We start from the raw sequence: 10,002 nt of genomic DNA, 5'->3' as shown, positions 1-10,002 counted from the left end.
TATCCTAAAACGGGACGGGAAAGGGTTTAGGGTTTGATTAGGCGGCCGCTACCACGGAACCCCCTAATCAAACCCTAAACCCTTTCCCTTGCTTCTCATTCGAAGGCAGAAAAACAAAAAGACACCCTAGAGGGGCCGAGTGAACCGTTTTTTTTGGGGGTCGGTTATCCTAAAACGGGACGGGAAAGGGTTTAGGATTTGATTAAGCAGACCGCTACCGCATATCCCCCCAATCAATCCCTAAACCCTTTCCCTTGCTTCTCATTTGAAAGCGGCAAGACAAAAAGACACCCTAGACGGGCCGACTGAACCTTTTTTGGGGGGACCGGGTATACTAAAACGGGACGGGAAAGGGTTTAGGGTTTGATTAGGCGGCCGCTACCACGGAACCCCCTAATCAAACCCTAAACCCTTTCCCTTGCTTCTCATTCGAAGGCGGAAAAACAAAAAGACACCCTAGAGGGGCCGAGTGAACCGTTTTTGGGGGGGTCGGGTATCCTAAAACGGGACGGGAAAGAGTTTAGGGTTTGATTAGGCGGACCTCTACCGCGGAACCCCCTAATCAAACCCTAAACCCTTTCCCTTGATTCTCATTCGAAGGCGGCAAGACAAAAAGACACCCTAGAGGGGCCGACTGAACCCTTTTTGGGGGGACCGGGAATCCTAAAACGGGACGGGAAAGTGTTAAGGGTTTGATTAGACGGACCTCTACCGCGGAACCCCCTAATCAAACCCTAAACCCTTTCCCTTGATTCTCATTCGAAGGCGGCAAGACAAAAAGACACCCTAGAGGGGCCGAGTGAACTCTTATTGGGGGGACCGGTTATCCTAAAACGGGACGGGAAAGGGTTTAGGGTTTGATTAGGCGGCCGCTACCGCATATCCCCCCAATCAAACCCTAAACCCTTTCCCTTGCTTCTCATTTGAAAGCGGCAAGACAAAAAGACACCCTAGACGGGCCGAGTGAACCCTTTTTGGGGGGGACCGGGTATCCTAAAACGGGACGGGAAAGGGTTTAAGGTTTGATTAGGTGGACCGCTACCGCGGATCCCCCTAATCAAACCCTAAACCCTTTCCCTTGCTTCTCATTTGAAGGCGGCAAGACAAAAAGACACCCTAGAGGGGCCGAGTGAACCCTTTTTTGGGGGGCCGGGTATCCTAAAACGGGACGGGAAAGGGTTTAGGGTTTGATTAGGCGGACCGCTACCGCGGATCCCCCTAATCAAACCCTTTCCCTTTCCCTCTCTTCTCATTCGAAGGCGGCAAGACAAAAAGACACCCTAGAAGGGCCGAGTGAACCCTTTTTTTGGGGGGCCGGTTATCCTAAAACGGGACGGGAAAGGGTTTAGGATTTGATTAAGCAGACCGCTACCGCATATCCCTCCAATCAAACCCTAAACCCTTTCCCTTGCTTCTCATTTGAAAGCGGCAAGACAAAAAGACACCCTAGACGGGCCGACTGAACCCTTTTTGGGGGGGACTGGGTATCCTAAAACGGGACGGGAAAGGGTTTAGGGTTTGATTAGGTGGACCGCTACCGTGGATCCCCCTAATCAAACCCTAAACCCTTTCCCTTGCTTCTCATTCGAAGGCGGCAAGACAAAAAGACACCCTAAAGGGGCCGAGTGAACCCTTTTTAGGGGGGCCAGGTATCCTAAAACGGGACGGGAAACGGTTTAGGCTTTGATTAGGCAGACCGCTATCGCGGATCCTCCTAATCAAACCCTAAACCCTTTCCCTTTCTTCTCATTCGAAGGCGGCAAGACAAAAAGACCCCCTCGAGGGGCCGAGTGAACCCTTTTTTGGGGGGCCGGTTATCCTAAAACGGGACGGGAAAGGGTTTAGGATTTGATTAGGCGGACCACTACCGCATATCCCCCTAATCAAACCCTAAACCCTTTCCCTTGATTCTCATTCGAAGGCGGCAAGACAAAAAGACACCCTAGAGGGGCCGACTGAACCCTTTTTGGGGGGACCGGGAATCCTAAAACGGGACGGGAAAGGGTTTAGGGTTTGATTAGGTGGACCGCTACCGCGGATCCCCCTAATCAAACCCTTTCCCTTTCCCTTTTTTCTCATTCGAAGGCGGTAAGACAAAAAGACACCCTAGAGGGGCCGAGTGAACCCTTTTTGGGGGGACCGGGTATACTAAAACGGGACGGGAAAGGGTTTAGGGTTTGATTAGGCGGCCGCTACCACAGAACCCCCTAATCAAACCCTAAACCCTTTCCCTAGCTTCTCATTTGAAGGCATAAAAACAAAAAGAGACCCTAGAGGGGCCGAGTGAACCGTTTTTTTTGGGGGCCGGTTATCCTAAAACGGGACGGGAAAGGGTTTAGGATTTGATTAAGCAGACCGCTACCGCATATCCCCCCAATCAAACCCTAAACCCTTTCCCTTGCTTCTCATTTGAAAGCGGCAAGACAAAAAGACACCCTAGACGGGCCGACTGAACCCTTTTTGGGGGGGGACCGGGTATCCTAAAACGGGACGGGAAAGGGTTTAAGGTTTGATTAGGTGGACCGCTACCGCGGATCCCCCTAATCAAACCCTAAACCCTTTCCCTTGCTTCTCATTTGAAGGCGGCAAGACAAAAAGACACCCTAGAGGGGCCGAGTGAACCCTTTTTTGGGGGGCCGGGTATCCTAAAACGGGACGGGAAAGGGTTTAGGGTTTGATTAGGCGGACCGCTACCGCGGATCCCCCTAATCAAACCCTTTCCCTTTCTCTCTCTTCTCATTCGAAGGCGGCAAGACAAAAAGACACCCTAGAAGGGCCGAGTGAACCCTTTTTTGGGGGGCGGTTATCCTAAAACGGGACGGGAAAGGGTTTAGGATTTGATTAAGCAGACCGCTACCGCATATCCCCCCAATCAAACCCTAAACCCTTTCCCTTGCTTCTCATTTGAAAGCGGCAAGACAAAAAGACACCCTAGACGGGCCGACTGAACCCTTTTTGGGGGGACCGGGTATCCTAAACGGGACGGGAAAGGGTTTAGGGTTTGATTAGGTGGACCGCTACCGCGGATCCCCCTAATCAAACCCTAAACCCTTTCCCTTGCTTCTCATTCGAAGGCGGCAAGACAAAAAGACACCCTAAAGGGGCCGAGTGAACCCTTTTTAGGGGGGCCAGGTATCCTAAAACGGGACGGGAAAGGGTTTAGGCTTTGATTAGGCAGACCGCTATCGCGGATCCTCCTAATCAAACCCTAAACCCTTTCCCTTTCTTCTCATTCGAAGGCGGCAAGACAAAAAGACCCCCTCGAGGGGCCGAGTGAACCCTTTTTTGGGGGGCCGGTTATCCTAAAACGGGACGGGAAAGGGTTTAGAGTTTGATTAGGCGGACCACTACCGCATATCCCCCTAATCAAACCCTAAACCCTTTCCCTTGATTCTCATTCGAAGGCGGCAAGACAAAAAGACACCCTAGAGGGGCCGACTGAACCCTTTTTGGGGGGACCGGGAATCCTAAAACGGGACGGGAAAGGATTTAGGGTTTGATTAGGCGGACCGCTACCGCGGATCCCCCTAATCAAACCCTTTCCCTTTCCCTTTCTTCTCATTCGAAGGCGGTAAGACAAAAAGACACCCTAGAGGGGCCGAGTGAACCGTTTTTGGGGGGGTCGGGTATCCTAAAACGGGACGGGAAAGAGTTTAGGGTTTGATTAGGCGGACCTCTACCGCGGAACCCCCTAATCAAACCCTAAACCCTTTCCCTTGATTCTCATTCGAAGGCGGCAAGACAAAAAGACACCCTAGAGGGGCCGACTGAACCCTTTTTGGGGGGACCGGGAATCCTAAAACGGGACGGGAAAGTGTTAAGGGTTTGATTAGACGGACCTCTACCGCGGAACCCCCTAATCAAACCCTAAACCCTTTCCCTTGATTCTCATTCGAAGGCGGCAAGACAAAAAGACACCCTAGAGGGGCCGAGTGAACTCTTATTGGGGGGACCGGTTATCCTAAAACGGGACGGGAAAGGGTTTAGGGTTTGATTAGGCGGCCGCTACCGCATATCCCCCCAATCAAACCCTAAACCCTTTCCCTTGCTTCTCATTTGAAAGCGGCAAGACAAAAAGACACCCTAGACGGGCCGAGTGAACCCTTTTTGGGGGGGACCGGGTATCCTAAAACGGGACGGGAAAGGGTTTAAGGTTTGATTAGGTGGACCGCTACCGCGGATCCCCCTAATCAAACCCTAAACCCTTTCCCTTGCTTCTCATTTGAAGGCGGCAAGACAAAAAGACACCCTAGAGGGGCCGAGTGAACCCTTTTTTGGGGGGCCGGGTATCCTAAAACGGGACGGGAAAGGGTTTAGGGTTTGATTAGGCGGACCGCTACCGCGGATCCCCCTAATCAAACCCTTTCCCTTTCCCTCTCTTCTCATTCGAAGGCGGCAAGACAAAAAGACACCCTAGAAGGGCCGAGTGAACCGTTTTTTTTGGGGGGGCGGTTATCCTAAAACGGGACGGGAAAGGGTTTAGGATTTGATTAAGCAGACCGCTACCGCATATCCCTCCAATCAAACCCTAAACCCTTTCCCTTGCTTCTCATTTGAAAGCGGCAAGACAAAAAGACACCCTAGACGGGCCGAGTGAACCCTTTTTGGGGGGACCGGGTATCCTAAAACGGGACGGGAAAGGGTTTAGGGTTTGATTAGGTGGACCGCTACCGCGGATCCCCCTAATCAAACCCTAAACCCTTTCCCTTGCTTCTCATTCGAAGGCGGCAAGACAAAAAGACACCCTAGAGGGGCCGAGTGAACCCTTTTTTGGGGGGCCAGGTATCCTAAAACGGGACGGGAAACGGTTTAGGCTTTGATTAGGCAGACCGCTATCGCGGATCCTCCTAATCAAACCCTAAACCCTTTCCCTTTCTTCTCATTCGAAGGCGGCAAGACAAAAAGACACCCTAGAAGGGCCGAGTGAACCCTTTTTTTGGGGGGCCGGTTATCCTAAAACGGGACGGGAAAGGGTTTAGGATTTGATTAAGCAGACCGCTACCGCATATCCCTCCAATCAAACCCTAAACCCTTTCCCTTGCTTCTCATTTGAAAGCGGCAAGACAAAAAGACACCCTAGACGGGCCGACTGAACCCTTTTTGGGGGGGACCGGGTATCCTAAAACGGGACGGGAAAGGGTTTAGGGTTTGATTAGGTGGACCGCTACCGCGGATCCCCCTAATCAAACCCTAAACCCTTTCCCTTGCTTCTCATTCGAAGGCGGCAAGACAAAAAGACACCCTAAAGGGGCCGAGTGAACCCTTTTTAGGGGGGCCAGGTATCCTAAAACGGGACGGGAAAGGGTTTAGGCTTTGATTAGGCAGACCGCTATCGCGGATCCTCCTAATCAAACCCTAAACCCTTTCCCTTTCTTCTCATTCGAAGGCGGCAAGACAAAAAGACCCCCTCGAGGGGCCGAGTGAACCCTTTTTTGGGGGGCCGGTTATCCTAAAACGGGACGGGAAAGGGTTTAGAGTTTGATTAGGCGGACCACTACCGCATATCCCCCTAATCAAACCCTAAACCCTTTCCCTTGATTCTCATTCGAAGGCGGCAAGACAAAAAGACACCCTAGAGGGGCCGACTGAACCCTTTTTGGGGGGACCGGGAATCCTAAAACGGGACGGGAAAGGATTTAGGGTTTGATTAGGCGGACCGCTACCGCGGATCCCCCTAATCAAACCCTTTCCCTTTCCCTTTCTTCTCATTCGAAGGCGGTAAGACAAAAAGACACCCTAGAGGGGCCAAGTGAACCCTTTTTGGGGGGACCGGGTATACTAAAACAGGACGGGAAAGGGTTTAGGGTTTGATTAGGCAGCCGCTACCACAGAACCCCCTAATCAAACCCTAAACCCTTTCCCTTGCTTCTCATTTGAAGGCATAAAAACAAAATGAGACCCTAGAGGGGCCGAGTGAACCGTTTTTTTGGGGGCCGGTTATCCTAAAACGGGACGGGAAAGGGTTTAGGATTTGATTAAGCAGACCGCTACCGCATATCCCCCCAATCAAACCCTAAACCCTTTCCCTTGCTTCTCATTTGAAAGCGGCAAGACAAAAAGACACCCTAGACGGCCGATCGAACCCTTTTGGGGGGACCGGGTATCCTAAAACGGGACGGGAAAGGGTTTAAGGTTTGATTAGGTGGACCGCTACCGCGGATCCCCCTAATCAAACCCTAAACCCTTTCCCTTGCTTCTAATTCGAAGGCGGCAAGACAAAAAGACACCCTAGAGGGGCCGAGTGAACCCTTTTTTGGGGGGCCGGGTATCCTAAAACGGGACGGGAAAGAGTTTATCATTTGATTAGGCGGACCTCTACCGCGGAACCCCCTAATCAAACCCTAAACCCTTTCCCTTGCTTCTCATTCGAAGGCGGCAAGACAAAAAGACAGCCAAGAGGGGCCGAGTGAACCCTTTTTCGGGGGACCGGGTATCCTAAAACGGGACGGGACAGGGTTTAGGGTTTGATTAGGCGGACCGCTACCGTGGATCCCCCTAATCAAACCCTTTCCCTTGATTCTCATTCGAAGGCGGCAAGACAAAAAGACACCCTAGAGGGGCCGAGTGAACCCTTTTTTGGGGGGCCGGGTATCCTAAAACGGGACGGGAATGGGTTTAGGGTTTGATTAGGCAGACCGCTACCGCGGATCCCCCTAATCAAACCCAAAACCCTTTCCCTTACTTCTCATTCGAAGGCGGCAAGACAAAAAGACACCCTAGAGGGGCCGACTAAACCCTTTTTTGGGGGGCCGAATATCCTAAAACGGGACGGGAAAGGGTTTAGGGTTTGATTAGGCGGACCGCTACCGCGGATCCCCCTAATCAAACCCTTTCCCTTTCCCTCTCTTCTCATTCGAAGGCGGCAAGACAAAAAGACACCCTAGAGGGGCCGAGTGAACCCTTTTTGGGGGACAGGTATACTAAAACGGGACGGGGAAAGGGTTTAGGGTTTGATTAGGCGGCCGCTACCACGGAACCCCCTAATCAAACCCTAAACCCTTTCCCTTGCTTCTCATTCGAAGGCGGAAAAACAAAAAGACACCCTAGAGGGGCCGAGTGAACCGTTTTTGGGGGGACCGGGTATCCTAAAACGGGTCGGGAAAGAGTTTAGGGTTTGATTAGGCGGACCTCTACCGCGGAACCCACTAATCAAACCCTAAACCCTTTCCCTTGCTTCTCATTCGAAGGCGGCAAGACAAAAAGACACCCTAGAGGGGCCGAGTGAACCCTTTTTTGGTGGGCCGGGTATATTAAAACGGGATGGGAAAGGGTTTAGGGTTTGATTAGGCGGACCGCTACCGCGGATCCCCCTAATCAAACCCTAAACCCTTTCCCTTGCTTCTCATTCGAAGGCGGAAAGACAAAAAGACACCCTCGAGGGGCCGAGTGAACTCTTTTTTGGGGCCGGTTATCCTAAAACGGGACGGGAAAGGGTTTAGGATTTGATTAGGCAGACCGCTACCGCATATCCCCCTAATCAAACCCTAAACCCTTTCCCTTGCTTCTCATTCGAAAGCGGCAAGACAAAAAGACACCCTAGAGGGGCCGACTGAACCCTTTTTGGGGGGACCGGGTATCCTAAAACGGGTCGGGAAAGGGTTTAGGGTTTGATTAGGTGGAACGCTACCGCGGATCCCCCTAATCAAACCCTAAACCCTTTCCCTTGCTTCTCATTTGAAGGCGGCAAGACAAAAGACAGCCAAGAGGGGTCGAGTGAACCCTTTTTCGGGGGACCGGGTATCCTAAAACGGGACGGGACAGGGTTTAGGGTTTGATTAGGCGGACCGCTACCGTGGATCCACCTAATCAAACCCTAAAACCTTTCCCTTGATTCTCATTCGAAGGCGGCAAGACAAAAAGACACCCTAGAGGGGCCGAGTGAACCCTTTTTGGGGGGCCGGGTATCCTAAAACGGGACGGGAAAGGGTTTAGGGTTTGATTAGGCAGACCGCTACCGCGGATCCCCCTAATCAAACCCTAAACCCTTTCCCTTTCTTCTCATTCGAAGGCGGCAAGACAAAAAGACACCCTAGAGGGGCCGAGTGAACCCTTTTTTGGGGGGCCGGGTTTCCTAAAACGAGACGGGAAAGGGTTTAGGGTTTGATTAGGCGGACCGCTACCGCGGATCCCCTTAATCAAACCCTAAACCCTTTCCCTTTCTTCTCATTCGAAGGCGGCAAGACAAAAAGACACCCTAGAGGGGCCGAGTGAACCCTTTTTGGGGGGACCGGGTATACTAAAACGGGACGGGAAAGGGTTTAGGGTTTGATTAGGCGGCCGCTACCACGGATCCCCCTAATCAAACCCTAAATCCTTTCCCTTGCTTCTCATTCGAAGGCGGCAAAACAAAAAGACACCCTATAGGGGCCGAGTGAACCGTTTTTGGGGGGACCGGGTATCCTAAAACGGGACCGGAAAGAGTTTAGGGTTTGATTAGGCGGACCTCTACCGCGAAACCCCCTAATCAAACCCTAAACCCTTTCCCTTGCTTCTCATTCGAAGGCGGCAAGACAAAAAGATACTCTAGAGGGGCCGAGTGAACCCTTTTTTGGGGGGCCGGGTTTCCTAAAACGGGACGGGAAAGGGTTTAGGGTTTGATTAGGCAGACCGCTACCGCGGATCCCCCTAATCAAACCCTAAACCCTTTCCCTTTCTTCTCATTCGAAGGCGGCAAGACAAAAAGACACCCTAGAGGGGCCGAGTGAACCCTTTTTGGGGGGACAGGGTATACTAAAACGGGACGGGAAAGGGTTTAGGGTTTGATTAGGCGGCCGCTACCACAGATCCCCCTAATCAAACCCTAAACCCTTTCCCTTGCTTCTCATTCGAAGGCGGAAAGACAAAAAGATACTCTAGAGGGGCCGAGTGAACCCTTTTTTGGTGGGCCGGGTATCCTAAAACGGGACGGGAAAGGGTTTAGGGTTTGATTAGGCGGACCGCTACCGCGGATCCCCCTAATCAAACCCTAAACCCTTTCCCTTGCTTCTCATTCGAAGGCGGAAAGACAAAAAGACACCCTCGAGGGGCCGAGTGAACCCTTTTTTATGGGGCCGGTTATCCTAAAACGGGACGGGAAAGGGTTTAGGATTTGATTAGGCAGACCGCTACCGCATATCCCTCCAATCAAACCCTAAACCCTTTCCCTTGCTTCTCATTCGAAGGCGGCAAGACAAAAAGACAGCCAAGAGGGGTCGAGTGAACCCTTTTTCGGGGGACCGGGTATCCTAAAACGGGACGGGACAGAATTTAGGGTTTGATTAGGCGGACCGCTACCATGGATCTCCCTAATCAAACCCTAAACCCTTTCCCTTGATTCTCATTCGAAGGCGGCAAGACAAAAAGACACCCTAGAGGGGCCGAGTGAACCCTTTTTTGGGGGGCCGGGTATCCTAAAACGGGACGGGAAAAGGTTTAGGGTTTGATTAGGCAGACCGCTACCGCGGATCCCCCTAATCAAACCCTAAACCCTTTCCCTTTCTTCTCATTCGAAGGCGGCAAGACAAAAAGACACCCTAGAGGGGCCGAGTGAACCCTTTTTTGGGGGGCCGGGTTTCCTAAAACGAGACGGGAAAGGGTTTAGGGTTTGATTAGGCGGACCACTACCGCGGATCCCCCTGATCAAACCCTAAACCCTTTCCCTTTCTTCTCATTCGAAGGCGGCAAGACAAAAAGACACCCTAGAGGGGCCGAGTGAACCCTTTTTGGGGGGGACCGGGTATACTAAAACGGGACGGGAAAGGGTTTACGGTTTGATTAGGCGGCCGCTACCACGGATCCCCCTAATCAAACCCCAAACCCTTTCCCTTTCTTCTCATTCGAAGGCGGCAAGACAAAAAGACACCCTAGAGGGGCCGAGTGAACCCTTTTTGGGGGGACCGGGTATACTAAAACGGGACGGGAAAGGGTTTAGGGTTTGATTAGGCGGCCGCTACCGCGGATCCCCCTAATCAAACCCCAAACCCTTTCCCTTTCTTCTCATTCGAAGGCGGCAAGACAAAAAGA

This window comes from Silene latifolia, chromosome 10 (genome assembly GCF_048544455.1).
Source record: "Silene latifolia isolate original U9 population chromosome 10, ASM4854445v1, whole genome shotgun sequence".
In the NCBI taxonomy this organism is placed as follows: Eukaryota; Viridiplantae; Streptophyta; class Magnoliopsida; order Caryophyllales; family Caryophyllaceae; genus Silene; species Silene latifolia.
The sequence above is the reverse complement of the archived record's forward strand: the minus strand, read 5'-3'. Positions refer to the sequence as shown.